This window comes from Dendrobates tinctorius, unplaced genomic scaffold (genome assembly GCF_039654945.1).
Source record: "Dendrobates tinctorius isolate UK_male_01 unplaced genomic scaffold, ASM3965494v1 ptg000231l, whole genome shotgun sequence".
Lineage (NCBI taxonomy): Eukaryota > Metazoa > Chordata > Amphibia > Anura > Dendrobatidae > Dendrobates > Dendrobates tinctorius.
The window spans coordinates 9716513-9743846 of NW_027361898.1; the positions used below are offsets into that span (position 1 = coordinate 9716513).

The 27334-nt window shown below is 43.3% G+C and overlaps 1 protein-coding gene across 2 annotated transcripts in view; it reads left to right on the forward strand.

Moving 5' to 3' along the window:
• Positions 1-27334, forward strand: part of STARD8 (StAR related lipid transfer domain containing 8) — a 227086-nt gene that overhangs the window by 160867 nt on the left and 38885 nt on the right. The window lies entirely within an intron of this gene.

A 27334-nucleotide genomic window follows, 5' to 3' on the forward strand; every position in this document is an offset into this window, starting at 1 on the left:
ATTTTGTTATTAGGCCCAGGTATGGGACGCTCCATTATTTTATTAGCCCCAGGTATGGGACGCTCCATTATTTTATTAGCCCCAGGTATGGGATGCTCCATTATTTTATTAGTCCCGGGTATGGGACGCTCCGTTATTTTGTTATTAGTCCCGGGTATGGGACGCTCCGTTATTTTGTTATTAGTCCCGGGTATGGGACGCTCCGTTATCTTGTTATTAGTCCCGGGTATGGGACGCTCTGTTATTTTGTTATTAGCCCCGGGTATGGGACGCTCCGCTATTTTGTTATTAGTCCCGGGTATGGGACGCTCCATTATTTTATTAGCCCCGGGTATGGGACGCTCCGCTATTTTGTTATTAGCCCCGGGTATGGGACGCTCCGTTATTTTATTAGCCCCGGGTATGGGACGCTCCGTTATTTTGTTATTAGTCCCGGGTATGGGACGCTCCGTTATTTTGTTATTAGTCCCGGGTATGGGACGCTCCGTTATTTTGTTATTAGCCCCGGGTATGGGACGCTCCGTTATTTTGTTATTAGCGCCGGGTATGGGACGCTCCGTTATTTTGTTATTAGCGCCGGTTATGGGACGCTCCGTTATTTTGTTATTAGCCCCGGGTATGGGACGCTCCGTTATTTTGTTATTAGTCCCGGGTATGGGATGCTCCGTTATTTTGTTATTAGCCCCGGGTATGGGACGCTCCATTATTATTAGCCCCAAGTATAGGACACTCCATTAGGCTGGTTTCACATTTGCATCTGTGCGCGCAGTGTTTGATCCACATAGATCCTCATGTGTACATATATTTAACATGGTGTACGGAGGGACATGCGTTCCCTTGCGGATGGGTACACGTGCCGCTTAGTGGTCTGTGGTGGGTTCGGCAAGCAGGGCTGTGGAGTCGGTGCTCATTTTGGTGGAGTCGGTATAAAATGGACCGACTCCTAAAATATATAATAAATTGGGTACAGTAGTTCAATACAGAATGTGCAGAATATTTTTTCATAGGAATTTGGGAAAGTTATGAAATGTCCTTTTAAATGGCTGTTCTATTCCTGATCTAAGGCTACATTCACACAAGAACAGGTTCTTGCTATTGTAACGGACAATGCTTCTAACATAAGTACAATTAAGGCCTGTTTCACACATCAGTTTTTTTCCTCAGTTAAAATCCGCTAAAATGGTGGACAACGGATCCGTTCCTGTACTGACCACAACGTTTGGCACCGGACCGTTGTTTTAATGGATCCGTCGAAGGAAGAATTTTAAAGGAACCGCTGCCTGGGGAGGAGAGAGAGAGAGAAGAAAATTTTCGGCCGCCAGAACAGGGTTTAGGGTTATATTTGCGGCCGAGGCAAATCCTCCGGGCATGCGCAATGTAAAATGCGGATCCGGCCACCCGAAAAAACGTGGCATTGTCCGTCCAGACATGTCGGCGGACGCCAAAATTTTGGCTGATCCGCAAAACAACGGATCCAACGGATGGCCATCCGTCAAGATCCGCCGGTACTGCAACTCAATGGGAAAAAAATGGATCCGCCAAGCAAAATGGCAGATCCGTTTTTTTTGCAAAACTGCGGATCTTGAATGATTTGAGAGAACTGATGTGTGAAACAGGCCTAAACTGATGAATGACAGTAATGAACAACAGCTAGAAGAAAATTTAGGATTCAGTATGTTTGAGATGGGAGGCCACAGTGCTGTTCATGTAACTGAGGAACAAACATATTACAACAGAAGAACAGCAAAATTATACTTTAGAAATAGATGATCTTGTTGAAGGTGCTTCAAAACACTTTCATATTCATCACATGCGCTGTGTTGTGCACACGCTCGCTGCAACTGGCAATAATAGATAAGGCCCTGTTACACATATCAATGTCCCAGCGATCCCACCAATGATCTGACGTGGATGGGATCGCTGGGACATCATTAGCTGATCGCTGGTGAGCTGTCACATAGACATCCCCTCCAGCGATCAGGACCAGCGAGCAAGCTGGTTTCCAATGTAAACAGCGGGTATCTAAGAGCCGCAGGGCTCTTAGTTACCCGCTGTTTAACTTGGAAACCAGTGTCGCTAATCGCTGGTCTCTCGCTGCCACACGCAGCGATGCCCGCTGGCCAGCGGGAGACCAATGATCAAAAAACGGCCCAGGACGTTCGAGCGCGATCAGCGATACCCGGCAGGGGGGCTGGTCGCTGATCCATGTCACAACAGCGATATCGCTGGCGAGATCGCTGTGGCGTCTCAAAATCAGCAATCTCGCTGGCGATATCGCTGTGTGTGTCGGGGCCTATAGTCTGCGAGAGGGACTTGCTGGAAATCTGATTGGAAAAGTGAGGAAATTGGTTATTGCCGCCAGAACCCGTAAAATTGATTCTATCTTTAAGAGACGTGCTAGGAAAGGGGCAATTGTCGATCAAGCCACTCGGTGGGGCAGCACTTATTTAATGATTGAGCGATTGCTTGAGCTAAAACCGTTTCTTATAGATATGACGAACCCTCAGGTAACCCTAAATGAAGGTCAATGGACACAGGTGACTGAATTGAAGGAATTGCTTAATCACCCATTTACAGTGACTGAAAAATTACAAGCTGAGGATTTAACTCCTGGCATTTTCATAAGGGAGTGGAAGAACTTCCTATTTTGCCTGTCGCAAAGAGGAGGTTTAATCGCAAATGGCATTTCTGCTTCAATGAAACGGAGAGAGACACAGCTATTGGAAAATAAAATTTTTCTGGCAGCTGTTTATGTGGACCCAATTCATCATATACTGCTTGATGATCAACAGCTTACTAAAGGAAAAGAAGCTCTGACTGAGGTAGCAGTTAGGATGTGTAGCCTACAGGAGGACTGCCAAGCGCAAGAGGACTTGGGTCCTGACAGTGCTACTGCTGCCATATCTTCATCCTCGTCAGATGAGGAGTTTGACTTTGACAAGTATCTGGATGACATGGAGCAGGCAAAGCGTTGCCGCAAGGAAAAAGATTTCACTCTGTCTCCTATAGCAGCAGATTGACCATATTTCAGCAAAATGTTTCACTTGCTCTCAAAGAAATAGAAAAATTAAACAGTTCATCAAAACTGACTGTGCATGAGGCAATTCCTTTATACCCGGAAATTGTTAGAGATGTTGTCCATGTGGTTACGGCTTTGCCTCCTGTCTAGTGTAGACAGGTTGTTCTCTGGCCTTAACCTCAAATCTGACCTAATAATTTTATCTATGAAGCAGGATCTGATGGAGGCAATTCTATTTCTTAGAACAAATTCATAGACTGCACAAATATTGTTTAGTATCTTTGTGTTGAAAACTGTTTTTTGCCACTTGCATAGTTTATTACATAGTGATATATCTATATATATATATATATATATATATATATATATATATATATATATATATATATATATATATATACACACTCACTGGCCACTTTATTAGGTACACCATGCTAGTAAGGGGTTGGACCCCCTTTTGCCTTCAGAACTGCCTCAATTCTTCGTGGCAGAGATTCAACAAGGTGCTGGAAGCATTCCTCAGAGATTTTGGACCATATTGACATGATGGCATCACACAGTTGGCGCAGATTTGTCGGCTGCACATCCCTGATGCGAATCTCCCGTTCCACCACATCCCAAAGATGCTCTATTGGATTGAGATCTGGTGAATGAGGAGGCCATTTGAGTACAGTAAACTCATTGTCATGTTCAAGAAACCAATCTGAGATGATTCGAGCTTTATGACATGGCGCATTATCCTGCTGAAAGTAGCCATCAGATGTTGGGTACATTGTGGTCATAAAGGGATGGACATGGTCAGCAACAATACTCAGGTAGGCTGTGGCGTTGCAACGATGCTCAATTGGTACCAAGGGGCCCAAAGAGTGCCCAGAAAAAAATCCCCACACCATGACACCACCACCACCAGCCTGAACCGTTGATACAAGGCAGGATGGATCCATGCTTTCATGTTGTTTACGCCAAATTCTGACCCTACCATCCGAATGTCGCAGCAGAAATCGAGACTCATCAGACCAGGCAACGTTTTTCCAATCTTCTACTGTCCAATTTCGATGAGCTTGTGCAAATTGTAGCCTCAGTTTCCTGTTCTTAGCTGAGAGGAGTGGTACCCAGTGTGGTCTTCTGCTGCTGTAGCCCATCTGCCTCAAAGTTTGACGCACTGTGCGTTCAGAGATGCTCTTCTGCCTACCTTGGTTGTAACGGGTGGCAATTTGAGTCACTGTTGCCTTTCTATCAGCTCGAACCAGTCTGCCCATTCTCCTCTGACCTCTGGCATCAACATGGCATTTCCGGCCACAGAACTGCCGCTCACTGTATTTTTTTTCTTTTTCGGACCATTCTCTGTAAACCCTAGAGATGGTTGTGCGTGAAAATCCCAGTAGATCAGCAGTTTCTGAAATTCTCAGACCAGCCCTTCTGGCACCAACAATCATGCCACGTTCAAAGGCACTCAAATCACCTTTCTTCCCCATACTGATGCTCGGTTTGAACTGCAGGAGATTGTCTTGACCATGTCTACATGCCTAAATGCACTGAGTTGCCGCCATGTGATTGGCTGATTAGAAATTAAGTCTTAACACACAGTTGGACAGGTGTACCTAATAAAGTGGCCAGTGAGTGTATATATATATTCGATATTACTTAGTGTATTACATATTTACAATTTATTACAGTTTTTTGTGTTCTAAAGCTGTATTCCAATAAATATATATTATGTTCTATCTAAATATCTTGATTATTGTATTTTAAAAATGATTAAATGTCTGATGTTCACATTGTACTACAATAAATCTTTCACTTAAATATAAGCAATATATGTTGGAGTTGGAGTCGGAGTCGCAGGTTTAGCTTACTGACTCCACAGCCCTGCCGGCAAGCGCAACATGTTGCATTTTTTGAGGTGTCAAAAATCCTTCAAATATGCGCAGGCATGCGGGTGAATAAAAAAAAAAAGGCATTACTGTCTATGGGAACGCATTGGTACGCAACGGCATGCGTTATTCAAACTAAATATAGAAATCCCATAAGACATGCCCATTTTTGTCTGTCATATCGAACGCATGCGCATAAACAACGCAAACGCATGCAAAAACTCATACAAACGCATGCACACGCAACGTTTTTTCCCGTCATGCGTAAGATGACGCACATAAAAAGACGCTGCGTAAACATGCATTTTGCATGCGTTTTTGCATGCGTTTGCATATGCTGATGATACGCTGTGGACTCACGCTAATGTGAACATAGCCTTATTTCGCTTTCCTCTTTTTCTCTGCCTGCTCCACTTTCTGCACATTCCTCCTAGTTCTGCAACAGATGGCATATAGCTCTGACAACAGGAAATGGCAAAAGTAGCAAAAATCTAGGAGCCGATTCATAGTCCTCCAGAATATAAAAATAACCTACTGAGATGCAGGCGGGTCGGGGGATTTACTTTTCTCTGATTATATGTTACTTTTCAGCGTATTCATTGGCCATAGGCTTTATTCACATTCATTTCTTGAGGAAACGTAAAATGAAAATGACTGTGCTTTCCAGAAATGCAGCTTTTCTGCGAGTTATGTTATAGCAGGAAATACTTGTGTAGGAACTTAGCGTTTCCCTTTAGGGAGCTTCCCCTTACCCCGCTCTTTCAAGCTGTAGGAGTCAGGCAGGAAGGGATGTCTAGGGTCCGAGAAGAGAAAGGCAGGACAATGACCTTCCAAATATTGCCTATAGATTCCTAATATACCAGTCTGGTTCTAGGGGCAGGCGCCTGAGAGTTCTCGCGCTTGGAGCAGTGCTAGGCAGGATGCAGAGACACGATTTGGTGCCTGCGTGGGTGGTGGCAGGATGTTGCTGCTGTCACTCCAGCTTTCTCAGGTTCAGTTCTCCAGATGTCTCTCGGTCCTCTGACAAATGTCTGTATGATGTTTCTACCAAACCATTCTTATTACTTGTTCTTCTATAGCCGGCATTTTCCTTGGCAAATGATCGCAGAGAAGCTCACAATCTGATTCTAGTCATGTACTACAGAAAACGACGTAACTGGAAGATTTTGGGCCCCAATGCAAAATCTCCATCAGAGCCCCCAACTGTCATGGGTGTTTATAGTATTGGTCTTTCCATATGGGATTCCCATAGGCTCCAGGGCCCAGGCTCCTGTACCCACTATAGATGCGCCCGACTACAGGGATTTTACAGATTCGATTCAATCTACAAGGGTTAAATTCCTGAGACTGAAACGTCCGCTTCGCTATTTCATCTGTCACCTTCATAACCCGTCCCTGCAAATCAGGATAAAACAAGTCAAAATCAGTGCTGTACCCCACCATTCACAGGATCAGTGGTGGTCCAAGAGGTTGGGCTTCCAGTTGTTAAGTAATGGCATGTTTTAGGGAAAGCCACTTAAATAAGAAAATGTTAATGTGTTCAGTAAAATGGTGTAGTCCGCAGTGGTGTTCTTAAAGTCAAGAACCTGGTGCAACCACCATTATAAGGATTCTGCTTGAAAATGGTCCCATGTAGTAATGAGCGAGTGTGCTCGGATAAGGTGTTATCACAGCATGGTCGTGTCCTAATTGAGTATTTCAGCCATGGCTGCATGTCTGTTGGACAGTCACAACACATGCAGGGATTACCTGTTTGTTACGTAATCCCTGCACGTGTTGCAGCTGTTGAACAGCCGCGAGACATGCAGCCACGGCGATTCCAGCATTTTTTTCGAGCATGCTGAAGATAATCGATTAGGACACAAGCATGCTCTGATAATGCCTTATCTGAGCATGCTTGCTAATTACTAGACTCCCATCATAATTGTCTTGGTTGCAATATAAAAGGAAGCCATAGCGCACGAGTGAATAGAGCCGCAATGTATCCATTCAGTCACCCTCTTCCGTCATTATGTTCCATCATTTCCTGGATTTTCCCACATGGGGGAAGGCTGGACGACGAATAGTCTCATAAAAAATACAATTTACACCCCCTGACGAAGCTTGGGTGAAATGCGTGTTGGGGCTGGGGGTATTGCACTATACCTTACCCAACTGGGTGCATCACTTGATGTAAGTATTTAGCCTGCTCTATGTATACTTTTTGTCATTAGTATTTACCATTTCATCTGTTATAGATGAGAGCTTTTGGCTGGCACATTGCTGTCTGTGTACTTTGTATATGTCTTTCACCATCTTTAATATATTTTGTACAGTGGCTACCCTTTTTTGTGGTTCTCTGCATTTATTTTTCAATTTTACTTACTGCATATTGTTTTATTAATTTCAGTAAATTGTATTTATGAGACTAAGTCTGCACTTTTTTAGTTTCTGTTGGTACTTGGTTCTCCCTTTGGTGCCTCTCTGAATATGGTTCCTACCCATTCTCACTCTTTTAGTTGGTACTAATTGGATAAGGAATAATGTTGCCTCCATTACCGCTCCAGCGGTAAGTTGCGCTACAGTGGTGTAGGACTACATTAGGAACATGCATCAAAGGTGAATGATTCCTAGTGAGCTGGTGACATTGCTAGGTTCATCCAACTATCCATCCCAGAACCAACTCTATTGCCCTGTTATGGACTAGGTGTGAAAGTGAACGCTAAGTAATTAGCTACATGCATTGTTCGGGCAAATATTGCCCTTTATCGCTGTGTCGTGCAAGTGAATGTGGTTACATTGTGACCAGCAAACATTCTAGAGGGCTTTGAAGTCTCGGTCACAGAAACTTATTGCCCACATCGCAGTCACTGACACTATGCTGTGCCGAGAGCAGACTCGGCGCGTTAGACCCAGCTATCATTCACAGCTTGGGCCCTGTTCACAACTGCTTTGGGCATTCATGTCAAGACTGAATCCATTGCACAATCGAAGCTAGCAGACCCTATTGACTTTAATGGGTCCATCTTGTTTCCATGTTGGTCTCTGCCTTTTTTCCAGGTTCTCCACTACAGATGTGAATGGAGCCTTACTTTATTGCGGTATATGGTATTTATTAGATATTGGGCCTTTGGGAATCTTGTTACATTCCTGATCAGATACTTTGTTCCATTATTATGTCCTAGTTTGAAGGTTTGTCATTGTAACTTACAGAAGTCATTGTCGGCCCTTAATGACCCCACAGGAGTAGTTAGATCACTGAAATAAGGGTTGAGGATGGGGTCCCATGTGTCTCTGACCTCACTCTTCAGCCTCCTCTTCTAGGAATGTTCCTGGGGCAGTTCAGTACAGGGCTGTGTCTGTGCAGGGGTTAATTACATGCCCTTGATGACATACTCTGCTGCAGAGGCGAGCTGCATGTTTGGAAAGAGTAGAAAGGACCCTGTATGTTTTCAATGTGTGGGATCACATCCCACCCAAGGCAGCGTCTGTGCCCCTGGGGGTAAGCAGGGAGTGTCTGTGTCAGCCTGGGAAATAAGGAGGCAATTGTCAGGCAATCTCACCCCACCATCATAGGCTTTTTCTGAGAGGGAACACTTGGTATGCTTTAACCCTATGGTACAGTAATGAATTTATGAATGCCTTATTAAGCAGCCGCCTCTGAAGAAAGAGTGGTACAGTGCGGGTCCTGTGCATGCCACACTCACAGAGCTTACATCCTAGTTTCAGTATGGAAGCAACGGCGCTGCTCTCCACAAAACGGAGATTGTGGCCATTAGTTCATGTAAATTTGATTTACAGATTTAAAATTTTATGGAACATCTCGATGTGTAAAAAGTCGAACCAAAGTTGAGACGGTGCATGGATTAGCTCTGTGCCAGTCATTGCTCACAAGAACTATCTACAGTACGATGGGCACTCATGGAGCTCCATTATGGAGATTATGGTGCATTGCTTTGATACGCCATTATATCATATCTACCCGCAGTCGTGGTCAAAAGCCTTCTCTGTCTACTGAAGTACAATTATCAGCATTTCAGGAGATTTTACACTTTCATAGACAAATAACTTACATATAGACTCTATTTCCATTGCTGACCATTATTTTTCAAAATAAGGCCTGGCACCAGGATGTCAGCTTCTGGGCCAAATCCTCACTGATGACACATTCTTGCCCAGTCACTGCTCGGAGTTTATCACTATTTCTGTGGTTTTGTATACTTACCCGTTTTATTTTGAGGATTGACCACAGGATGAGATTGAGGTCTGCTGAGTTTCCTGGCCATTGACCCAAAATTTCAATGCCACCTAGTTATCACTTTTGCTCAATCCCATTGGTAACCAATTGTCAATCCTGAAAAAAGCAGGTGTTCATGCAAAACCACAGAAATTGTGCTAAACTCCGAGCACGGATTAGTCAAGAATATGCTGTCATCAGTCAGGATTTGGCCCAGAAGCCGGTATCCAGCAGCTAGAGCGAAGGGCAAAAAAGAGTCAAATATGAGTCAACACTTCAACACTGTAAATATTTTGTCTTTTAATGAACTTTGATGTATTTGTCTATTAAAGTTTAAAAAGTTATGAAATGCTGATAATTACACTTCTGTAACCAGAGAAATATCTGACTAAAGATCAAAAAACACTGAAGCAGCAACCTTTGGCCACAAATACAAGACCACCTTCAATCCTCAGAATCAGGACCTAGGGTGCTATGAATGGTTCACAGATATTCCCTGCATCTGGTAGCATAGTCTTGCAATATGCCAATGTTTCCTATGGTGGATAATCTCTGTATGGTCTTATACACACGTACAGTGCATGATAACATTATAGCCATATGTATTATGGCTGTTTACACATGTTCTTTTATTGCAGACTCAGGTCCAATCCCTGGAACGTATATCATCTACATGGATAACAAATGGATGCTGAATATGTGCTGTGACTATCCATTACAAACAAGAATGTATGAGTTTGGCCTGAAGTGTGTCATCCCTAGTATTATTGCAGTGTGTGTCCACGAGATAGAAGTCCCTTGAGATGTGATACTTATTCCTAGCTTCACTCCTTTATTCTCTTGATACAAACTTCCTAAACTGTCTTGGGATGCTGAGAGCATGTGATGGGGACTGCAAGGTCAGACTGTCATAGATGTGTCTATGAAGGGCATTCTTTGAGGTTTATATGTTCATATCTATCTGATCACGTTACTCATGGTGCCATCAAACAACTCCCCGTATTGTACCCCTATGCTTAACTGCCATGTCACGAGCCGCCACTGAAAATATAGCCTTGCTCATGCATCCTTGGGCCTGCTTCACAGAGGGCTTTTTTCTGCATTCACTCCATGCTTTGGCTATAATAATAATAATAATAATAATCTTTATTTATATAGCGCCAACATATTCCGCAGCGCTTTACAGTTGAACAGTTTCAAACACAACAGTCATAAGTAACAACGTTAACAATACAATAATTAAAGCGAAATAAGACGACCCTGCTCGTGGAGCTTACAATCTACAATGAGGTGGGGGGGATACAAAGCACAGGTTTGTATTTACAATGATGTATTTACAATGACGGTCCAGCCATCTTCAGGGGGTGGGGGTTAGATGGAGATAGTGAATGGGCTACACACACACAAACATGACTTTGATTACTGAATGTGATAGGCCGCTCTGAACAAATGTGTTTTGAGCGAGCGCCTAAAACTATGCAAATTGTGGATGGTCCTAATATTTTGGGGTAGAGCATTCCAGAGCATTGGCGCAGCACGGGAGAAGTCTTGGAGTCGGGAGTGGGAGGTACGGATTAGGGCAGAGGTTAGTCGAAAGTCATTTGCAGAGCGCAGCGGTCGGTTAGGCCGATAGACAGAAATGAGGGAGGAGATGTAAGGGGGTGCCGCACTGTGGAGAGCTTTGTGGGTGAGAACAAGTACTTTGAATTGTACCCTGTAATGAATTGGCAGCCAGTGTAACGACCGGCGAAGAGCGGACGCGTCTGAGAAACGATTAGCCAGATGGACAACCCTGGCTGCTGCATTAAGGATAGACTGGAGAGGGGAGAGTCGAGTGAGAGGGAGGCCAATTAATAGAGCATTACAGTAGTCTAGGCGGGAGTGGATCAGGGCGACAGTGAGAGTTTTTGTTGTTTCCATGGTGAGAAAAGGGCGGATTCTAGAGATGTTCTTTAGGTGTAAGCGGCATGAGCGGGCAAGAGATTGTATATGGGAGGTGAAGGAGAGATCGGAGTCGAACATAACACCCAGACAGCGCACCTGCTGTCGGGGTGTTATTATGGTGCCACCCACAGAGAGGGAAATGTCAGATTTAGGGAGGTTAGTAGATGGTGGGAGCAGAAGAAGTTCAGTTTTGGAGAGGTTGAGTTTCAGATAGAGAGCAGACATGATGTTGGAGACTGCAGACAGACAGTCAGTGGCGTTCTGTAGTACAGCGGAGGTAAGGTCAGGGGATGATGTGTACAGTTGTGTGTCATCAGCATAAAGATGGTACTGAAAGCCAAATCTGCTGATGGTCTGTCCAATTGGGGCTGTATAGAGAGAGAAGAGAAGGGGGCCAAGGACTGAGCCCTGAGGTACCCCAACAGTGAGAGGAAGAGGAGATGAAGTGGAGCCAGAAAACAGAACACTGAAGGAGCGGTCGGAAAGATAGGAGGAGAACCAGGAAAGAGCAGTGTCCTTAATGCCTAGTGACTGGAGCCTAGAGAGTAGGAGAGGATGGTCAACAGTGTCGAAAGCTGCAGAAAGGTCGAGAAGAATGAGCAGAGAATGGTCACCATTACGTTTTGCTGTCAGAAGGTCATTGGTCACTTTGATGAGTGCAGTTTCTGTCGAATGTAGGGGGCGGAAACCGGACTGTGAAGGGTCTAGGAGGGAGTGAGTGGAGAGGTAACGGGTAAGGCGTGAGTATATCAGGCGCTCCAAGAGTTTAGAGATGAAGGGGAGATTGGAGACTGGTCTGTAGTTGTTTGTGCAGGATGGGTCAAGGGTGGGTTTCTTTAGTAATGGAGTAATGATAGAGTGTTTGAAGGAGGAGGGGAAAATGCCAGAGGAGAGGGAGAGATTAAAGATTGTAGTTAGGTGAGTTGTGACGACTGGGGAGAGAGACTGGAGGAGATGTGAGGGAATGGGGTCGGTTGTGCATGTAGTTGGACGAGAAGAGGAGAGGAGCCTGGAGACTTCTTCTTCTGTGATGGGAGCAAATGTGGAGAGTGAGCCAGGGGAAATGCAGGGAGGGATGGGAGTCACTGAACTTGGTGATTGGGAGCGGATTTCCTGACGGATATTGTCTATTTTCTCTATAAAGTGGGAGGCCAGGTCATCAGCGCAAATGTCTGTGATAGGGGCTTGTGCTTTTGGCCTGAGGAGGGAGTGAAAGGTGTCAAAAAGTTTCTTGGGGTTGTTGGATAGTGAGGAGATCAGGGTGGTGAAGTAGGTCTGTTTGGCGAGGTGAAGGGCAGAGTTATATGTCCTTAACATAAATGGCTATAAATGATGCATCAAAACCTGCATGGTCCTAACCCAAATCGGTGCAATGTCGGTACTGTATTTTGTATGTGCACATAACATGTTTTTTTTTTTCAGATGGGTTCACTCCAATACCGACCTGAAAAAGTGCTTACAAATGCTAAAAAGGATTAACATATGAACTGCAGTCTTGAAACCTACTTAAGAAGTTGTCTACTACTTTTACATTGATGACCTATCCTTAGGATAGGTCATCAATGTCTGATTGGCGGGGGTGCCAGACCCTGACCAATCAGCTGTTATCGGTGTCAGCGGCGGAAGTATTCGCTTGCCGAGCTGCTCTGTCTTCTGATAGTGTTCTGGGGCTTGGCACTGCACATCCACCTCCTATTTAAATCAATAGGAGGCTTATCCGTATGTGCAGTACCCTGTTAAGGTCACTATCAAAAGAGCTCCAAAAGTGAGGATTTTCGTCAAGCAGCCGCCACCGATAACGGCTGATCGCTGGGTAGGCTGAGTGTTGGACCCCGGCCGATCAGACTTTGAAGACCTATCCTGATGATAGGTCATCAATGATTTAGTAGAGCACAACTTCTTTAACTCTGCTTAGGTTCACTCTTTTTGAACTTCGTTCCACTGGTTTTGCCTCTCAGTATTGGATACTTAATGTGAAAAAAGGCATTTACCAATAGTCAGTCATTTAATAGCGTGTTTATCCACAGGCACACCATGGTTACTGGAGCTCATTGAATGATCTATAATAGAAAATCTAATGTTGACCCTTTAACGAGCCTTGTACATTGACTTCTAGGATTGCTACTTCCAATAGGTGGCACTAGAGTTCTAGTTCTCTTCCTCTCTGAAGAGACAATTTGTATAATTAGCATATTTCCCAGAGAAGCATTGCGGCTTTAAGTCTCCTAACCTCGACATGCTTAGCATGTCATTCTCCGCAAGCAGATATGATACTTCTTGGATATCGGTCAGACGCCTCTCACACAGCCAAACCAGATCTCACACTTTGCACTGACGAGGGGCAGTACCCCGAAACAGTGTCTGCAAATTGAGATTCTGGCTTGGCTTTTATCGTAAGTCATGTAACAAGGCTCGTTAAAGGGTCAACATAGACTTCTAGCATTGCTACTTCCAATAGGTGGCACTAGAGTTCTAGTCCTCTTCCTCTCTGAAGAGACAATTTGCATAATTAGCATAAAATAGTTAGAAATCAATATGTGCATATGCAATTTATGTATTACGTTCTGACCATAGGCAGCGCTGGCTTCTCCCCTTTTTATATAATATTGGCTGCAGAGTGGATGAAAACGTTTTGGATTTTTTTTTTTTAATTTTGCCTCTCTGTTGCTGAGAGAGTGGCAATAAAATTTGGCACCTAATGAGTTAACTTTAGTTATCTACAAGTAAGTTCTGTTAGTCTCCACCGGGGCGATACTTCTGCCTCCTGTATGATGCTGACCAATCATAAGCAGTTAGTAACATACAAGTGCAGGAGGACCTGTGATGTCATCAGTGTCACATGACGAAAGTCCACAGGTCCTGCCATCCTAAGTGTGCAGTCTAAATAAGCACTAAAGAGAGATCAGACAGCATAGAAGTGTGAAAATATTGACTACAATTAATATTTCCAGAGCTTTTGTGATATTTCATCTATCTTTAGTGTTAGGCTGCAGACTCAGGCTGGCAGGACCTGTGGACTCTGGTCATGTGACCCTGATGACATCACAGGCCGTTCTGTGTGCCTGGAGCAATAAGTCACCGAGTGGCAGATGTAAGCAGTGACTGACCTCCAGCTTGGCATTAATGCACTTCATATCTGGCAGTCAGTCAGTGCCGGGGTGTGGGTACAGCTGTCACTCTCTGTGCTGCGAGCGCCCGGAGGGCTGTGGAGTCAGTATAAAAAAATTAGAGTGACTCTGACTCCCAAAGTATATAATAATTTGGGTTCAGTAGTTCAGTGCAGGATGTGTTGAATATTTTTTGATAATTTGTTAAAATTATAAAATGTCGTCTTTAATGTCTGTTCTGTTCCTGATCTAAGAATCTTGGGTTTTAGTTGAGATGAATCTGTACTGCATTTTAGCAAATGGTCAGTAGTGAGGCAGTGCTGTGGCGTCGTAGTTGGGAGTCAAGGACATTGAGAAGTCAGACTGAGTCGGTGGTTTGGTTTACTGACTCGACAGCCCTGGGCAGAGACTGTAAATCCTCTGGGCACGCCTCTATGACTGAAAGCCAGCTGACCCTGGGAGAAACAAGGTTCAATTTCAGCCGGTGCTGCACTTTTAGTACAATGGTCGGGCACCTTCATAACACTTAATCTGCAGATTAACCCTATATCTACAGGTTAATAGTGATATTGGACATGACACATTCTCTTTAACCCCTTAACGACCGCCGATACAACTCTAATTGTAGCAGTTAAGGGCCGATGGCGCTGAGGAAAAAGTGTATAGCGCCTCCCAGAGTCAGAATTTCTCCAGGTGTTCAGCTGCCGATCATACTTTGGGTCGGTTTTCGGTGACCACAAAAAAAAGTCAGAATTCCTATTTAATTTCGCTCTCCTCTGATGTAATCACCCTCTCACAGTGATCAAAATAAAAATAGTAAATTAAACCCCCCCTTTATCATCCCCTTAGTTAGGGTGAAATAATAAAATTAAAAAAAGTATTTATTACCATTTTCCCGTTTGGGTTATGGTTGGGATTAGGGTTAGGAAAGTGTTGGGGTTAGAGTTAGAATTGGGGGGTTTCCACTGTTTAGGCACATCAGGGGTTCTCCAAATGCGACATGGCGTCTGATCTCAATTCCAGCCAATTCTGCATTGAAAAAGTCAAACTGCGCTCCTTCCGAGCACTTCTGTGCTCCCAAACAGTGGTTTACCCCCACATATGGGGTATTGGTGTATTCTGGAAAAATTGCACAACAAATTTTTTGGTTAATTTTCTCTTTACACTTGTGAAAATAAGAAAATTGGTACTGAAATAAAATGTTTGTGGAAAAAAAGTAAAATGTTCATTTTTTTTCCTTTCGTTCTCGTGAAGCACCTGAAGGGTTAATAAACTTCTTGAATGTGGTATTGCGCACCTTGAGGGGATACAGCTTTTAGAATGGTGTCACTTTTGGGTATTTTCTGTCATATAGACCCCTCAATGTGACTTCAAATATTATGTGGTCCCTAAAAAAAAAAAAAAAAAAAAAAAAAAATTTTGTAAATGTTGTAAAAATGAGAAATCGCTGGTCAATTTTTAACCCTTCACGTACTAACAAATTTTGTTTGCAAAATTAGGCTGATGTAAAGTAGACATGTGGGAAATGTTATTTATTACGGTAAGTATTTTGTGTGACATATCTCTCATTTATGGGCATAAAAATTAAAAGTTTGAAAATTGCAAAATTTTAAAAATTTTGCCAAATTCCCGTTTTTTTTTTCATAAACAAACTCATGTTATATCAAAGAAATTTTACCACTAGCATGAAGTACAATATGTCACGAAAAAGCAGTCTCAGAATCAGTGGGATCTGTTGAAGCTTTCTAGAGCTATATAACCTCATAAAGTGACAGTGGTCAGAATGTAAAAATTGGCCTGGTCATTAAAGGGAATCTGTCACCTATTTTTTCGACTGCCGGCACCGCCATCAGGGGCTTATCTACAGCATTCTATAATATTCTATTCTATTATAGAATGCTGTAGATGAGCCCCTGATGGTGGTAGCTGCAGCTGATACTCGAGAAAATAGGTGACAGATTCCCTTTTAAGTACTGAATTGGCTCTGTCACTAAGGGGTTAATGGGCACCGCTTTGCACATCATGTTTGATTAGGGCTTATGGCTGTCACAGAGAACGTTCTATATGGTTATTTACACACAACGTCTTTTAGAAACCTTGTTGAGTTTTTCAAGCAGAAGATGCTTAAGGAAATTGCCGGACGTGTTTTTTCCTGCAGCATCTTTTTTGGCATACATCGGGACATTTTTTGCGGCTATGTTTTTTTTGTTTTACATTATGCATAGAAAAGCGAGTAGCTTCCATGCAGAAGCCACCTATAGAATGGTCAGGTCACTTCTTTTAACTTCTTCACGCCTTTTACGCCTGAAGCAATAAAAAACAACTAAAAAGAGTGGGAACATATGCACAGCAAGTCTTTTTGACATTGCAGTGCATGTTGAGTCTTTTCTTAGCACGTTTTAAGCACTCTGTCAGGTGGGTTTCGGAGTGGACCCATCTGAAAAACGTGGCGCACACATAGCCTTACGTTTTTTAAGGAAAGCCATCATCACAGATGACGTTCTATGAAGTATAAATCATTTTTCTATTGTAAATTTACCGTATTTTTATAAATGTTGGTAATTTTTTTTTTTTTTTTTTCAATATCACAATCTTGATTGAAAAAAACAAAATTAGTAATTTTGCATTTTTCACGCATGGGCCTCTTTACTCATACTTCTCGTTTCAGGAAGAGTTGGCAAGGTTCCTTATCAGCGGAGGCAGGAGTTACTTTTTGTTAAAGATGTTTATTTCTATATTTGAACACATTTCATCCCATTTTTTGTTTTATTAATTATTCCCTTCCTTTAATCTAACCCCCATTCAAAGAAAGTGAGAACACCTCCCCAAATAAAAACCCATCACTCAATAGTTTTGCCAATATTTCCAAAACGCTTTTCTTATAGTAATAACATTTACTTATGATTCTTATCCCCAATATTTAATATTTTGCAACATACAACTTGGCTTAAAATCTTGTTTCCAAGCATAAAAGGGTATTTCTACAAGTTGTCCATTTCTAAGCAATAGCTGCCCTTGCGAATAGTAGCCGTAAAGATGAATGGGCATTATCCAGTTAAGACAATCATAATAAAATGTTGTGTTATACATCTATGATGTAAATTGGGCACAAAACAAGTAAGTACACTTATGGACTTCTTGTGAAACATTGTGTGCACATGAACGCATTAGATTTTGGCCAATGCTTTGGAGTTTTTTCTTATTTCATCAGTAAATCTGCAAAATTATTCACTAAATAGTTTTTGGCTTAGGTAGACATATTAGATCTCAGGACGCAATCTAAACCTGCCAATTTTTTTGTGGAGCTGGAGTGGCCAGCCATCTAATGTGTAGGGGCGTATCCTGACTATTCCCTGGTGCTAAATATCAGAGGAGAAAAGCGTTGGCAGCCACAAACCTCCATTTCATCGAGACCACAAGGGCGGAAGAAATAGCTGTTGGTTGAGTGAACGTTTGTCCGACAGCATGGTGGATTTTCTGCTCTGATTTACTGTGCCAACATAGTGCATGAGATATTAAGAAATCTCACAAATAATTGTGAAATATATCTGCCCATAAATTGACAGGAACTTTCAACTGAATTTCAGCCATTGCAATGCAAAGGGTAAAATGTGTCACTTCCCCCACTCCTTTCCCCCAATGATCTCTGTAGGAGGTGTGCAGTTGAGAAGTTGTTTGGGAACTTGGCCACAAGGTTGCAATTTCTGACTCGTACTAACAGCACCATAGGCATATATGGTGCTGTATAAAGGGTGGTCCCCCATCTTTATGATAAGGGATATCTTGCTGATTGTTGGGGGTGCATCACTGAGACCAACTGCAATCCCAAGATGGGAGCTTTGGAGCTCCCAAAGGCTCTCCAGCTCCATCATAAATAGAGTGGAGGTCCATATACTCCATATACTTGTCTTCTGCTCCATTCATTGTCTATAGGACTTCTGGAAATATACAAGTACAGCAGTCAGACCATACCCTCCCCCTGTAATCACCAAGAATCCAAGATATCTCCTATCCTATGTGATTTTGATTCTTGGAGCTCGATTCAACCAAGCATTCAAGTGCTCTGTATGGAGAGACGAGGAGCTTTTAGTTTGGGTCAGGGGAACCACAATTTGACTCTGAATTGTGCTTGTAACAATGGTGAGAGTCTGCCCCACCATACTGTGGTGTGAATTAGCCTTAAGTTGTATGACCAATTATTGGCTTTGATCCAGGTGGTTTGTTCTGATCTTGATCCCAGCACGAACACAAGGGAATGTTGGGGATGTATTGTAGAGTTCCGCGGGTCCTCTTGTGATTCTCCATGCATACAGACATTTGTACTCATTTGTAGGAAGTAGTTTGGCCCATTAGGTACACTGCTTTTAAGTGATGTTCTCATAATTGATTGACTCAGGTTAAAATGCATTAATGGCTTGATGAGAGAAAAGCATTATTGATGGTAAATAATTAAAATGCTTTCCAGAATTTACCGTAAATGATTTTTTTGAGGATATCTGCAGTGGCAAAATATTTTATTACACGTCATATCAGTCTAATGTAGTCAGTCTCGCTGGCCTGAGATGGCTGATAAAACATGAAAATAGAAGAAATATGACATTTCTAGAAGATTGTCAAGTTATCAATATGTCGACCTGTATATCTGTGAGCAATGTGAATCTGGTATTTATGTAAGATTAGTCTAGTTTTATATTTCAGTTTGCCATGGCACGTTTACTTTTACTGCTCAGGGTAAGTGCACAGTGTTTTTGGCTACTATGCTGAGCATATAGGCTCGTGACAGTCTGGATGGTATCCACCTACCACAAGATCTCACTATACATTCATGTGTATTATATGCAGCCTGTGGTGCTTTTATATACAGTTAAATGGTATGGAGACCCATACGTGCCAAACAGAGGACAGATGGACACTTTTTGCTTCCGTTTGGTTAATGGGGGCCTATGAGAACATTAGAATAGCTTTTCCCGGCTTATACTTTCAGCTAAGTGCACAAATGTAGTGGGCACTTAGCTTAAGAGTGATAGATTGGCCTTTTGAAGTTGGTGAAAAAAGTGCAAGTAACTTGTTCAGACTGTAAGCAGTTTCTACATATGACCTATCTTGAAATAGAGATAAGTATGATGATGAAATTGTTTTTTCAGTACTTCTATAATTATACTCAGATTCTGAGTCTATTACAGGCAAGGTACTACACAAACGTTTACCGTACTTCTGCTGTTCCAGTGCGTCTAAAAAAAAAAATCCGCAAAAATAATACAATGCTCGAACTTGCCAGTGGCTTTCCTGACCCGAGTGTGATTACTTACTGATTCTCTTAAAAGGAGTTGATGTGTAGGAGCCGCTAAATTGTGAAAGGAGTCGTGATCTTCCACCTGGTGCTTTGTTTCCCGCTAGTCTGTGCTGGTGGTAATAGCTGATTGGTTGGGTACTGGGTGTTAGACACCTGCCCACCCTTCTGAAATTGTTGACCTGACCTAAGAATAGGCAAAAAAGTGTTGGCCAACCCTTTAAAGGATATGCAGTGGCATTTTTCATACTTTGAATATACTGTATGCTGGGAGAAAGTGGAGACCCAGAACCTAAGTGCATAACCTACCTATTTTGGTGAAGAATGTTTTTGAACGCTTATAATTCAAGCATCTTCTGAGTCTTACATTCCTTTTTTATTGACATTGCAATTTTAAATTGTAACAGAGGCTCACTCCATGTTAGATTATCTGGGACAGAGTCTTTAATAATGCATACAATTAGAAGCTTTACTGTACCCCTAAAGCCATTAAGAACTTTCCCCATCATTTCCATTGATCAGAAGAGCGGGAGGACCATGAAGTGATGGCCAAAGCATTTGGACTGACCATGTTTGTTGCTTCAGCATTTTTACATCTTTCAGTCAGGTGTTTCCATAGTTTCTGAAGTACAATTATCTGCATTTTAAAACTTGTATTGACAAATGCATCCAGATTATGCAAAACCTCAATATTTACAGTGTTGATCCTTACTTTTCTAGACTTCTATTCGCCCCGGCATGTTGGATATCTAATTCTGGGCATAACCCATTCTTGTTTAATCAGTACTTGAAGTTTATCACAATTCCAGTTTTGTTTGTTCACTTTCTTTTTATGTCTGACCAGTGGGATTGGAATTTGCGGCGTTTTCTGGACAAAATCCAAAATTTATTTATTTTTTTACCTAGTCACTTAGTTACCAATTTTGCCGTGTGACATGCTGCTCCATCATGTTGGAAAAAGCTTTGTTCTTCACCCAATTGATCCTGGATCGTTGGAAGCAGTTGTACTTGGAGGATGTTTATATCTACAGTATTCTTATTCATGGCAGTGAAGACTTATGAAAAGCCCCCACACCTGAGTGGTCTCGGGATGCTTTACTGTTGGCTTAACACAGGACTCATGGTAGCGCTCACCATAAACTCCAATCATTGATCAGGGAAGGCTGTGTTTCCTCATTTAGGATTTGTCCCAGGGTCAACACTGTAAAAATCCATAAACAATGCATTTCTCAGTATACGTTGAAAACCTTATGACATGCTGATAATTGTACTTCAGAAAAGATCTAAAACCACTGAAGCTGCAAACTATGTGAATCCCAAAATATGTGTCAGTCTCAAAACTTTGGCCACAACTGTGTGATCTTGCTGATTAGGTTCTGACCACGTTACTTTTGTACCTGTAACGGCAGTTCTGACTAACGACACTTATGTGTTCGACACGCGACAGTTTTGTTCTCTATGTGCTGAATTTTTTTCTTCTAATAAAGATGTTTTACTTATACATATTGTGAGGTAGCGCTGTTATTCAGGTAGGGGATACTCGCTCAGCAGCCACAAAATCAGATCCAAATATATAAGCCGCAGATACACCATCACATGTTTCTCAACGCAAGCAATGACTAGCCAGGTCTTTCACCGGGAAGGAACAACCACGGGAAGGGCAGTCTCCGATGAAGGAAACCACCTATGCCAAAACATGGTATCCATCCACAAACAGCTGTTTCGGGGTATTGCCCCTCATCAGTGTGGAGTAGGAAACTGGCTAGTAGGAGCAATGCCTAGTAGCAGACTATGAAAAAATGAGGATGATTGACCTCATGGAGATCAACATCCGACACTGCGGAGACACCATCACGTGTTTCTCAACGCAGTGATTCTAGAGCACTGCTCCCATCCCTTATGGGAAATATGTAAAACATGCAAATATATAAGCTGCGGAGACACCATCACATGTTTCTCAACGCAAGCAATGACTAGCCAGGTCTTTCACCGGGAAGGAACAACCACGGGAAGGGCAGTCTCCAATGAAGGAAACCACCTATGCCAAAACATGGTATCCATCCACAGACAGCTGTTTCGGGGTATTGCCCTTCCCGTGGTTGTTCAGCCTACCAGGGACTCCTTCCCAGTGCAGCATCACGGTACACACCTGTGGCTCATCATTATCCAGAAAATACATGCCGCACTCCTCAAAACTCATAGACACACTGCGGTTCCCCAGACATACCCACTGAGGCAACCAGTGCTGCCATTTCCTGAACCGCCCCAATTTGGGTCGCCGCCCCCTCCCATGACTCCACCCCTTTTTGGGTTACCACGCCGATTTGGGTCACCGCCCCCCTCTGGGACGCCACTTTTTGGGTTACCACCCCAATTTGGATCACTGCCCCCTTCTGGGACTCCACCCCCTTTTGGGCTACCACCCTGATTTGGGCCACCGCCCCCTTTTGGGATTTCCCCATGTCCGTTATACCGGTCTTCTCAGACCACAGTTCACACAACACAGTTTGTCTCTCTTATGATACCACACAAGTCTTTGTTGGCACCACCACAGCTCCTGCTGTCACCGACACCACCGGCTGCTGTTCACGCACAGCGGCTGGTGTCCCCTTCGTAACCCCGCCGAGTTACAGAAAGCCGCTTGTCCTCTTCGTAACCCCGCCAAGTTACAGGAAGCCGCTTGTCACCTTCCCACTGAGCCTCCGCAGGCTGAGTTGAGAAAAGAACACCACACAAAAAACTCACATGTCCTGTCTGTGTGCTATTCAGGACGTTCCGTCTCCGCCTGAGACCGTCCAACACACAGGGCGCACCGGGTGCTATTCAGGGAGCCGACCCTTCTCCCAGGGTTTCCCAACACACCGGCCTCACCAGGTCCAGGGGCTTAGCGGGTGCTCTTCAGGACATCCGTCTCCACCTGAGACTGCCCAACACTGACGCCTCACCAGGTCCAAGGTCATACCACGTGCTCCAGGGATCCGATTCTTCTCCCAGAACCTTTCAACACTGACCCTCCAGGACCTTGCTCACTGAACCCTCCAGGTACACAGTCTTTCCACTGACCCAGGTCAGTACAACATGAACACCTGTCCGTTACCTGTGTCGGCCACACAGGTCCTCGGATACCTCTTCTCCACAGAGGCACCCTATAGCAATCACCAGTCTCTTTCTCACTGACCCCGGTCAGTACAACACGGTTTTCACGACCGTCACCTGCTGGCTGCGCAGGTTCTCGGACCCCTCTACCGCAGAGGTATTATATAAGTCTCTTTCTCCTGGGGAAACGGCCGCACTGGGCTCACCGATCCGGATAGTGCCTTACTCACTAGGCCGCCCCACGGTTCCAGAACCACAGCCGGGCAGTGGCTTCCCCAACCGTCAGCCCTCCTGGCTTAGCGTTGCCAGCACTGCAACATGCGTTTTTGGAAACCGTTGCCCTTAGCAACCAAATTTTGCAGTCCTCTTCTGTAGCTCCTAGCAACAAGGCTACAACATTGCCCATAGCATTCTCCACCAGTTGTGAGGTAGCGCTGTTATTCGGGTAGGGGATACTCGCTCAGCAGCCACAAAATCAGATCCGGCACAGATTTTCCATAAAGCAAGCATAGTCCATGCGGTTTATTCAACATCATAAACCCACAGCAGCAACAAAACTTCATATAAACAGCAGAGCGTCCATGGCAGAGTTCAGCTCTGTAAACCCTGTGTTCACACAGGATGTACAATGTCCAGCATACAGGCTCTCTTAGCCTCACTTATCTCACCCACGTCCGGGTTTCCTCATGGCTGCTTCAGCTTACTGCAGACATTCATTCCCTCCCCTGGGAACTCTCAGACACGTGCAGCCATTCACCACAGCCACTTCACAGGCTGTTAGCCAGGAAGCTCCATCTCAGCGGGACCTTCCACACTGGACCAATCGGGTCCCAGCATTCACCCCATGTGACCTACCCAGGCCACATTATATGGTTCATAGCCACGCCCACCGGGTCACATGACTGACCTCATCACAGGTCCTTCAAGCATTTACACACTCTTTACAACAGTGTTCTTTAAGCACACCCCCTGGGTGGGTTTGTAGGTAACTGGCCCGCCCATCTCCCTAGTTACCTGGAGGCTTCTCCCTGTCACATTAAAGCAGCACCTCAGCAGTATCACTGCTGATCAACACATGTCTCCATCTCAAAGCCACCCACTTTGAGATACATAATGGCCATTCAGTATTCTGCCATTCATCCTTTCTCCTGGGACATCCACACAGCGCCCCCTAGCGGACACAGTGGTTACTACACCACAATATATTTATCTTTCCACTATAGTGTGCTAGATTTTCTCCTTCTTTTTTTTTCTTTTTTCTGCAAATCACCTGTTGCTGCACAGAATCCGTGCACCTATGCCTTGATGAGCTGTTTTTTCTCCTACTTCCTCTATAACTGCAGCACCTCCTTACATGTAATTGTACTACAAAAAAAAGTGTCGGTTTTGGCCCCAAAGACCTGGACAAATTGTCTGAGTTTGGGTTCTACAATTTAGCCTGGTTGCCTCTGCTGCTTTAATTGAAGAACCTACACTCGGCTGATTTGGCCTTGGGGCCAGAGCCTTCTTACATTTCTTGTGGTACAATTTTAAGCTCTATCATTAGTGTTCAAGGCTTCACCTGGCAGTCTTTGTCCAAGAATGAGATCTACCCTGTTCACCTGTCAATCAATCCCCGTGTGTTAATCCCGTCGTTCCTATACTCTCACTATACAGAGACAAGCCTCGTTGAATCTATTCCTGTAGTAGTTGCCACTTTAACTGAACTCGGAAAAGAAAATCTGCAAAGATCTAATGATTTTCTATGTACTAAGTGTGCTCCAATGAAACTGACTTTAATGTATATGGCTTTACATTTCCATTAGTGGCATTAATAACCCATGACATGCCAAGAAAGCTGCCGACAGTTGGCTGCAAGCCATTGATGTCAATGTATATTATCACACTTGACTACGACTAACATTAAGCAATCAAACTAAGCTAACTTCAACAGTAGGCTCCTATGCACATAAATACTCCATGTGAGCGTTGAAAAGCCATAGGAATAATATAGACAAGTGTTGATGGCTCCCTAAATGAACTATCTGCGGTGAGTATCGCCATCAAAAAGATTTCTTGGTCTACATAGTTAGAGGTCCTGTCACTGGGTCAAAAGTGGCTTGTTTTTACTCTTAATCTATTCCATTTGCCCCTAAGTATTCCTTTTGTTTTTTTTTAATCCACCATATTGTTCCATAGATGCAGCCTTTTTTATTTAGGACTAATTTTTATGGTCCTTTCTAAGGGGGCATTGCTCATAGGGTAATAATGAAAAGCATCCAAAAGATAGCCACCCACCAGCCTACAGAGAATCCCATAAGCAGCGCCCCTTGGTTAAGAATATAAATATTAGCCCCAATTAGGCTCATATCTATAGAGCCATATGGCACTGGTGGATTTAAAGAACTTTTCACCAATTTTTTCATGTCTCACTGGGCACAGCATGTAATAGTGGCCGCAGAGTGGAACAAAATATTTTTTTTTCTTTCAAGTTTTGTTTCTAAGTTACGGAGCAATCAAAGTATTTGGCACCTACTAAGTTAACTTTTGTTAAGTACAAGTGGATGTTAGCAACTCATACAGGAAGAATAAGGACACATCCCCCAGTGAAAACTATCTGATAACACGCACTTGGATTAAATAAAGTTAACCCATAAGGTGCCAAATACTTTGATTGCTAGTACCTCCACAACAAAGAGGTGAAATTCATGTGTCCAGTTCAGCATGGAAAATTTGGTGAAAGGTCCCCTAAAAAATCCTGTCCGCGGGAATAAAACAAGAGTAAAAACTGGCCATTTTTGACTAGGTGACAGGTCGTCTTTTACGTATGGCAGCTTCAGTAAATAATGTCACTTATTAAAGCAGATTGCATCCAGACATTTTTGAATGTTGTAGTCTTTAGTCTTCCTCGGCTGTTCAGACTGCAGTTCTGTGGCAGAAACGAGGAGGGTAGCTTTGGATTTTTACTGCGAATTCTTCTGCCATTCCAATACACAGATTTTTCCAAAATAAAAACTCACTGCGGATGTACCCTTTTTTTCCAGATCGCCACAAGAGTAATTTACGCCCAGATGGACCCAAAACATATTTTCCCTTGAGCCATCCCTCCACAAACTACGATAATTTTGGTTTGTTTGTATTGAAAAAGTCATTGACCTACCGCTACCTTGTGGCAGTAAATAATTCTTTCAGCTTTCAGCCCTGAAGCCTGTAGAATTACCGTATTAATGCAGCTCTGGACTAGATATCTACTACTACACTGGATCTTTTCAAGCTTAATAATTAACTTACGGTATATTTTTTTTATAGATAAAGGATGTTGAGAAGCTGAAATTCTTCCTTTTTATCCCAATTTGTTGCAGTTCTTGTTATTGGGAGTCACAAATGAAAACCGTTTCTCTTTTCAAGGATAATTATAGGGTACGTGTATAAAGGGACTTTCTATCCTAAAAATACGGATTGTTGTTCTCTGAATAATTGTCCTGTAAGCTACAGTAGCATGTACTGTTGAGCTGGTGGGTTCATGGTGTGCCCTTTCCACATGGAGAAAGAGGGCATTGTATGGTTCATATTTTTAGGTTCTCTTTGGAATTGGAATGCACCACCCCACAATGGACCATTAATACTTCTAGTGTGCGCTTCCCAGCGCTCCCCTCTTAGCTGACGTCTTTGCCTGTTTATGTGGGAATCTATGGGAAATATTACATAAGAAAATCTTTTTATTCCTCAGAATCTATAACTTTTGTGGGTTAATGGTGTTGACCGCCATTTTTGTGGTGTTTATATTCTATATTGGAGGTTCAGTTCTTAGCGATATGATGCACTCTATTGGAAACATGATGACGATTGCTCATAAAGCATTTCTTAATACACGTGCTTAGAGACATGCGTTTCACTTTGTACTGAGACTTGGGTCTACCTTACATGCAAACCTTGAAGCACGTATTGTATATAAACTAACTTTATTCTCTCTTAGGAATGCAAGTTATTGCCTATCCACGGAGAGGTGATAACCTGAGTGCTGGGAGTTGTAAGAACTAGACCGCCCCATCGATCACAAGAGCAAGACCTATAGTTAGAGGCATCTTTTAAGCTTACGAACCCCAAAGTTTTCTGGAGAGGAATTCATCAAGGCTACCTTTTTACATGTCAGTCTTGATCCAAAATCCAGAGGCGTGTGATGCACTAAATTCATTAATTTGGATATGCCTCATAAATTTGGGGCATCTTTCAGAGAATTTACTCCTGCCGTGGAGAGGAGCATATTTTTGCTATAACTTTTCATTTTTGTGGTGTAAATAATTATTGAGAATTTTTTGAGATCCTTCAATAGTCTCCATTATTTTCACTAGATGAAAGGGTTACACTAAAGAGTCCCTAAAGGACTCCTGAGGACTGTTGGGTGCTGCTTTACACCTGAGACGTGACCATTACCTGCCTGATTCCTTTTCTCTGCCCCAATAATGGAATGAAACTTCTATTGTGAACCGAGCCTAAGAATGGATCGGCAGAGCACGCGCTTCGCCACGGGGAACTTTCTGGAGGTCAGTGGGTTTCTCAGTGGTCGGCAAGTTATGGTGTATCCTGTCATCTTGGTACAACACCTTTTTTAGTTTGCACCGTTCGCATGCTGTTTATTAACCCTCTCCTTTATGTCATTGGGCAGCACGGGTAGGAATGTAGCTCTGTCTGGCACAATGTAGGCTGAGAGGAAGCTTCCCTTTCCTCCTATTCTGATACGCCCTCATGGGGTTTCTCTCCTCTCATTACTATTACATGTCATTGACCCTCTGAAGCTTTGACTCGATG